Source organism: Pseudophryne corroboree, chromosome 4, assembly GCF_028390025.1.
Source record: "Pseudophryne corroboree isolate aPseCor3 chromosome 4, aPseCor3.hap2, whole genome shotgun sequence".
NCBI lineage: Eukaryota > Metazoa > Chordata > Amphibia > Anura > Myobatrachidae > Pseudophryne > Pseudophryne corroboree.
Window position 1 is genome coordinate 910658380 of NC_086447.1, and position 7324 is coordinate 910665703.

General features: G+C 48.5%; 1 pseudogene; it reads left to right on the forward strand.

Annotated features, from left to right (window-relative positions):
• Positions 1-5258: 5258 nt before the first annotated feature.
• LOC134912977 (5S ribosomal RNA) lies at positions 5259-5377 on the forward strand (annotated as a pseudogene).
• The last annotated feature ends 1947 nt before the right edge of the window (positions 5378-7324 follow it).

Below are 7324 nucleotides of genomic sequence, written 5' to 3' on the forward strand. Positions count from 1 at the left end.
TCGCTTAAAAGTGTTGATGCTTTTTTTACGGCACTGGGCATGTTGTATGATGACCCTGACAAGACGGCCTCAGCCGAGGCTCAGATTTCGATCCTTAAGCAAGGGCGAAGGCCAGTTGAGGTTTACTGTACGGAGTTTCGGAGGTTGGCCCATGATACCCAGTGGAATGACCCAGCCCTGAGACACCAGTACCGAAAAGGTCTTTCTAACCAGATAAAGGACCAACTGGTACAATATCCCTTGCCTGATAGCTTGGATCAGCTCATGCAGTTATCCATCCGGGTGGATAGACGGCTGAGAGAGCGTAGGCTTGAAAGGGAGACTGAGGTTTCCTTCTTTCCCAAGGGAACCTCAGACTCTGAGGAATTTTCCGAGGAGCCTATGCAGATTGGGGCTACCCGCCTCTCCTCGCATGAGAAGACGCGGAGGAGACAGCAGGGGTTGTGTTTGTACTGTGGGAATAAAGGTCATGTGGTAGTATCATGCCCAGAAAAGCCGGAAAACTTCAGGGCCTGAGGGTGATGGGAAATATCCTGTCAGGCCAGAAGTCAGAATTTCCCAAGAAGACTTTTATCATTCCGGTGACCTTGAAGATCCTCGGTCAAACTGTCAAGACTGAGGCCTTTGTGGACAGTGGGGCCGACGGGGTTTTAATGGACCGCCAATTCGCCCTGAAACACTCTGTTCCCTTAGTACCCTTGGCATCAGAAATTGAGATTTGTGGGTTAAACGGGGAACCATTATCCCAAGGTAAAATTACCTCTTGCACTAGCCAGATTTCTTTGTTTATTGGAGCCACACACTCTGAAAAATTGTCCTTTTATGTGACTGTCTGTACTTTTGCCCCATTGGTGTTGGGGTTACCCTGGTTAAGGGCCCACAATCCTCAATTTGACTGGGTCTCTGGGGAGATTCTTAGTTGGGGTACTGATTGTTTCAGGAGTTGCTTGAGCCTTCCAGTCAGGCTCTCGCAGCTAAGTTTGCCAGGATTGCCAGGGTGTTATGCAGATTTTGCGGACGTGTTCTCCAAAAAAGTTGCAGAGGTACTACCTCCCCATCGCCTCTATGACTGTGCCATTGATTTGTTGCCAAATGCTAAGCTTCCCAAGAGCAGGTTGTACTCCCTGTCACGTCCTGAGACTCAGGCTATGGCAGAGTACATTCAGGAGAACTTGGCTAAGGGATTTATCAGACCTTCACAGTCTCCAGTTGGGTCGGGGTTCTTCTTCGTGGGTAAAAAGGACGGTTCATTGCGACCCTGCATCGACTTCAGGGAATTGAACCGTATGACGATTAAAAACTCATACCCACTGCCTCTCATTTCGGTCTTGTTTGACCAGCTTCGTACGGCCACCATTTTTTCTAAGATTGACCTACGCGGTGCGTACAATCTAATCCGAATAAGAGAGGGGGATGAATGGAAGACTGCCTTTAATACCCACTCAGGGCATTATGAATATTTGGTGATGCCTTTTGGGCTCTGTAATGCCCCAGCAGTCTTCCAGGATTTCATGAATGATGTGCTCAGGGAATATTTGGATAGATTCTTAGTTGTATACTTAGATGACATCCTAATCTTCTCCCATTCCCTGGAGGAACATCGGAAGCATGTACGCTTAGTCCTCCAGAAACTCAGAGACCACCGGCTTGGGGCGAAGCTGGAGAAGTGCGAATTTGAAGTTCAGCAAATCGCATTTCTAGGATATATTATCTCCCCAGAAGGTTTCCAAATGGAGGGTTCCAAGGTACAGGCAGTCCTGGATTGGGTGCAGCCCACTAGTTTGAAGGCGCTTCAGCGTTTCCTGGGCTTTGCGAATTTTTATAGACGATTTATCGCTGGATTTTCGTCTATAGTGGCGCCCTTGGTGGCACTCACTAAGAAAGGGGCGGATGTTGCTCACTGGTCTTGTGAGGCTAAAGCGGCTTTTGCCCGTCTCAAAAGGGCATTTGTATCGGCCAAGGTGCTGCGACACCCAGATCCAGAGCGTCCTTTTGTGGTGGAGGTGGATGCCTCTGAGATGGGTATTGGGGCAGTGCTTTCTCAGATGGGAGTGTCTGATAATCGCCTTCATCCCTGTGCTTACTTTTCCCGTAAATTTTCGCCTGCCGAGATGAATTATGACGTGGGTAACCGGGAATTGTTGGCTATTAAGGATGCACTCGAGGAGTGGAGACACTGGCTTGAGGGGGCTAAGTTTGTGGTCTCAATTCTTACCGACCATAAGAATCTGGCATATTTAGAGTCAGCGAAGCGTCTCAATGCCAGGCAGGCACGATGGGCTTTGTTTTTTGCTCGCTTTAATTTTTTGATAACATATCGCCCTGGGTCAAAAAACATCAAGGCTGATGCGCTCTCGCAGAGTTTTGCTCCAATCCAGGAGACCACCGAGGAGCCGTTGCCCATTGTGTCCCCATCATGTATTAAAGTGGGCATTACCCAGGACCTCTTATCATTAGTCCTTAGAGCACAGGAGCAGGCTCCTCCAGACCTTCCGGTAGGTCTTTTGTTTGTGCCTCCTAGGTTAAGACAGCGAGTGTTCCTGGAATTCCATGCCAAGAAGTCGGCAGGTCACCCGGGTATTGCCAGAACTCGGGAGTTGCTATCTAGGGCAGTGTGGTGGCCCTCGGTGGCTAAGGATGTGGATCAGTGGGTTCGGGCATGTGACATCTGTGCCCGAAATAAGACTCCTAGAGGGGTTCCTGTTGGCCCATTACATCCACTCTCTATCCCATCTAAGCCATGGACCCACATTTCAATGGATTTTGTGGTGGACTTGCCCAAATCCTCGGGGATGACAGCCATCTGGGTTGTCGTTGACAGGTTTTCGAAGATGGCGCACTTCGTTCCACTGGTTGGGCTGCCATCGGCCAGACGCCTGTCTGAATTATTTATGCTGCATGTTGTGCGTCTCCACGGGTTGCCACTTGATGTGGTCTCTGACCGCGGATCCCAGTTTGTGGCCAAATTCTGGAGGGCATTTTGTTCCGATCTCCAGATTTCTGTCAGCTTGTCGTCAGGCTACCATCCGCAGTCTAATGGGCAGACTGAAAGGGTGAACCAGTCCTTGGAGCAGTTCCTCAGGTGTTATGTCTCCAAGTGTCAGACTGACTGGGTTGCTCATCTGTCCATGGCGGAGTTTGCCTATAACAACGCGGCACACTCTGCTACAGGGATCTCTCCCTTCCTTTGTGTGTATGGGCATCATCCTAAGGCCAATTCTTTTGACCCCCTGGACTCCACGCCTGGTGGTTCCTCTGTGGTTTCGGTCCTTAGAGGTATTTGGCGGAAAGTGAAGAAAGCCCTTGTGTCTGTGTCATTAGTGACCAAAAAGGTTTTTGATAAGCTGAAAAGACCCTGCAGCTTCAAATTAGGAGACTTCGTCTGGTTGTCTACCAAGAATTTGAAGTTGAGACAGCCATCTCATAAGTTAGGCCCCCGGTTCATCGGCCCTTATAAGATCACCAGGGTTATCAATCCGGTGGCATTTCAGTTAGATCTGCCCCGTTCTTTGGGTATCAATAAAACATTTCATTGTTCCCTTTTAAAACGGGCGATTAGTAATCCTTCTTCCAGTGGAAGACCTTCCCCTCTTCTGATACGTGGCCAGAGGGAGTTTGTTGTTGAAAGGATTCTTGACTCCAAGATGGTTCGGGGTCGGCTGTCATTTTTGGTGCACTGGAAGGGGTATGGCCCGGAGGAGCGGTCGTGGGTGCGCAGTTGTGATCTTCATGCCCCCAGACTGATACGCTCTTTCTTCTCGCAGTTCCCCGATAAACCCGGTGGTAGGGGTTCTTTGACCCCTCGTCAGAGGGGGGGTACTGTTAGGGTCTCCTGCCCTGTGCTGCCACGTCGTCATGGCAACCGGGAGACAAGTGCTAGCGGAGTAACCTGAGCGCAGCTGATACTCCGGTTCGGGTCTTGTGCTGTGCAGTGGTTACAGGCTCTGTGCACGGCAGGGGATCCGGTGCTGGTTTTTGTGCTCACAGTCTGTGAGGTCTGAGTGGGGCGTGGACAGCACCTGCTTTATAAGGCCTCTTCTCAGGTTAAGCAGATGCTGCTGAATCTTTGTTGGTTAGTCAGTTCCTGAAAGTTAGCCAGTACTGTGTAGCTTTGTATTTGTTGTTGCTTACTGCAAATAGGCCTGGGGATTTGGTACTACACTCTGCCAATCCAGACCTAGCAGTAAGACTGGAGTCAGTCGTTTAGCTTGCTGGGGTTCTTTTACTACTCTGTGAACTTAGCAAGTTTGCGGCTGTATTCTAAGACTTGCCTGCCTAAATCCTGTCTCACTGTGCAAGGTGTCAGGTGTCAGTTTAGTGGCAGTAAGCTGAACCTGTGCACTGCAAGTGAGAATTAGGATTGTGGAGACTCTCCTTGTGTCTATCATTCCATCTCTGACCAAGGAGTTTACTGCCACACCCGTTGGTAACCCTTTAGGGTTTTGCTGTTGCCCTTAGCAACAGCATTTCGGGTTCTCTACGTATTAAAACACAACATCTTGCTTTTCCCATCTGAGCATTACTAATACTAGGGAGACACCCAGTTCCTTAGCCTCTGGGCTTCTCTGTTCACTTTGTGTGTATTTTGTTACCCTATCACCTTCTGTGTACGTAATGTCATATTCCCCAGTCTGTCTGTGAGTTCATTTGTTTTGCATACCTATCCGTTCAGACACCAGTACATTCCTGCAGGCACTGGTGTGCATAACAGTTCAAACACCAGTGCATTCCTGCAGGCACTGGAGTGCATAACAGTTCTGACACCAGTACATTCCTGCAGGCACTGGTGTGCATAACAATCAAGCGGTACTGCATTATTGTAATTGTGGTATTTTACCATTGGATTTAGGATTTGTAGGTATCCAATAATTGAGGGGAACATCAAACACCACTAGTAACGTGAAACTTTGTCTCTCTCCCCCCTCTGTGGTGAAATAGGTTTCTTCCCATTCATTTCACATATAAATAATACTACAATTGCTTATCTCATTCTTTTTTTTTTTTTTTCTCTCTCATCTTCTCATCCTTCATTCTTCTTCTTCCTCTCTTCAGTGAACTCTCATCCACGATTCTGGGGAGCATGTCCCCGCACTAGACACGGTTCTCCCGTCTAACGTGGACAGCAGATTCACGCTCCTATTTCTTTTCGCAATCTGCCTATGCTATTCCCCTTCCCCACTAATCCTTTTCAATTCTACTTGTAGGAGGATCTAAACTTCTTTTTCGGTGCACTCTCATTGGTGGCACAGGTTAAGTCTTTCTAGGACCATACCCCTACGCCCATGCCCAATCTCGTCCGATCTTGGAAGCTAAACGGAGGTGGGCTGGGCCAGTACCTAGACGGGCGACCACTAGGGAATACCAAGTGAAGTAGGAAGACCAATTCCCTGTTAAAAGACACTAACAGCAGGATCACCACTTTAACACTAGCTCCTACCATCTTTCGAACTAAGACCTTATCTCCGATCTCTCATGTTCATCCAATTCATGACAGTGGTCAAATACCAGAGGTGTATTTTAGTGGGTGGGCTCTCCCTCTCACTGGATTAACCCAATTTAGGGTTGTATTAATACAAACACAGTTTGTACTGATCTAGGGCAGACAGAAGCAGCATGGCATGTAGCTATCTTCCTATATGCACTTATCCAAGTATAATTAAGATCAGAACATTCCCTATTTTTCAGAATAGTCCTTTCATGTTTTTGTGCGAATGTTTGTTTCTGTCAAACTTAATTGTTTTGTTAAGCTCCGAAGAATTTTAAGAGTAGAAATAAAGATTATAATTTTTAGGCACATCATTCATCAGTCGACACCATGATTTAAAAAGAGTGCGCCCAAACAAGAGTCAAACTTTCTTTTTCCTTCTTGTACTCACTAAACCCCTTCCTTCTTGTACGGTAGGGTGTGCATGTATGTTCTTCTCGCCTGATTAGGGCTCTACATGGTGCTCCTGCCTAAATGCTTTGGAATACAACTGATTTGCCTGAGCCAGTGGGTGGGGATATATGGACGGGCCCGTTGCATCCTGGGAGGACTGAAAGCTTGTGATCGTTTGGTGCCAATTCGCTGTCGCTCCATCATATCCCATTGTTATCCTGTGGAACCTGTGGCCTTAGGAGAAATACCGTTATCAACGGTAGGTTCTTACCATAACATATATTTTTGTGGTACCGAAGCCGGATGGTTCGGTCAGGCCAATTTTTAACTTGAAATCGTTAAACCCTTATCTAAGGGAGTTCAAATTCAAAATGGTATCTCCGAGGGCGGTGATCTCAGGTCTGGAGGAGGGGGAGTTTCTGGTGTCCCTGAACATCAAGGATGCCTACCTCCACATTCCCATTTGGTCACCGCATCAGGCTTATCTCAGGTTTGCACTGTTAGATGATCACTATCCGTTTCAAACACTACCATTCGGTCTCTCCACGGCACCAAGGATCTTCACCAAGGTGATGGCGGAGATGATGGTTCTCCGCAAACAGGGGGTGAACATAATTCCATATCTAGATGACCTGCTGATCAAGGCATCGTCCAGGGAGAAGTTGTTACGGTCCATTGCTCTCACGATGCATCTGCTCAGGGAGTACGGTTGGATCCCGAACCTTCCAAAGTCTCATCTGGAGCCAACAAGGAGGCTGTATTTCCTGGAAGATGATCCTCAACACGGAGGTGCAGAGGGTGTTTCTCCCGGTGGAGAAAGCGTTGGTGATACAGTCAATGGTCTGGGATGTCTTAAAGCCTACCCGGGTATTGGTTCATCAGTGCATCCGCCTTCTGGGGAAGATGGTTGCCTCCTACGAGGCTCTGCAGTATGAAATGTTTCTTGCTCGGTCCTTTCAGCTGGATATTCTGGACCAGTCGTCGGGATCTCACCTAAACATGCATCAGAGGATACGTCTGTCGCCGAAAGCAAGGATTTCTCTGACGTCCTAGTGGATGCTGGGAACTCCGTAAGGACCATGGGGAATAGCGGGCTCCGAAGGAGGCTGGGCACTCTAGAAAGATTTATGACTACCTGGTGTGCACTGGCTCCTCCCACTATGACCCTCCTCCAAGCCTCAGTTAGATTTTGTGCCCGGCCGAGGTTGGATGCACACTAGGGGCTCTCCTGAGCCCTTAGAAAGAAAGTATAGATTTAGGTTTTTTATTTTCAGTGAGACCTGCTGGCAACAGGCTCACTGCAGCGAGGGACTAAGGGGAGAAGAAGCGAACTCGCCTGCTTGCAGCCGGATTGGGCTTCTTAGGCTACTGGACACCATTAGCTCCAGAGGGATCGACCGCAGGCCCAGTCCTTGGTGTTCGGTCCCGGAGCCGCGCCGCCGTCCC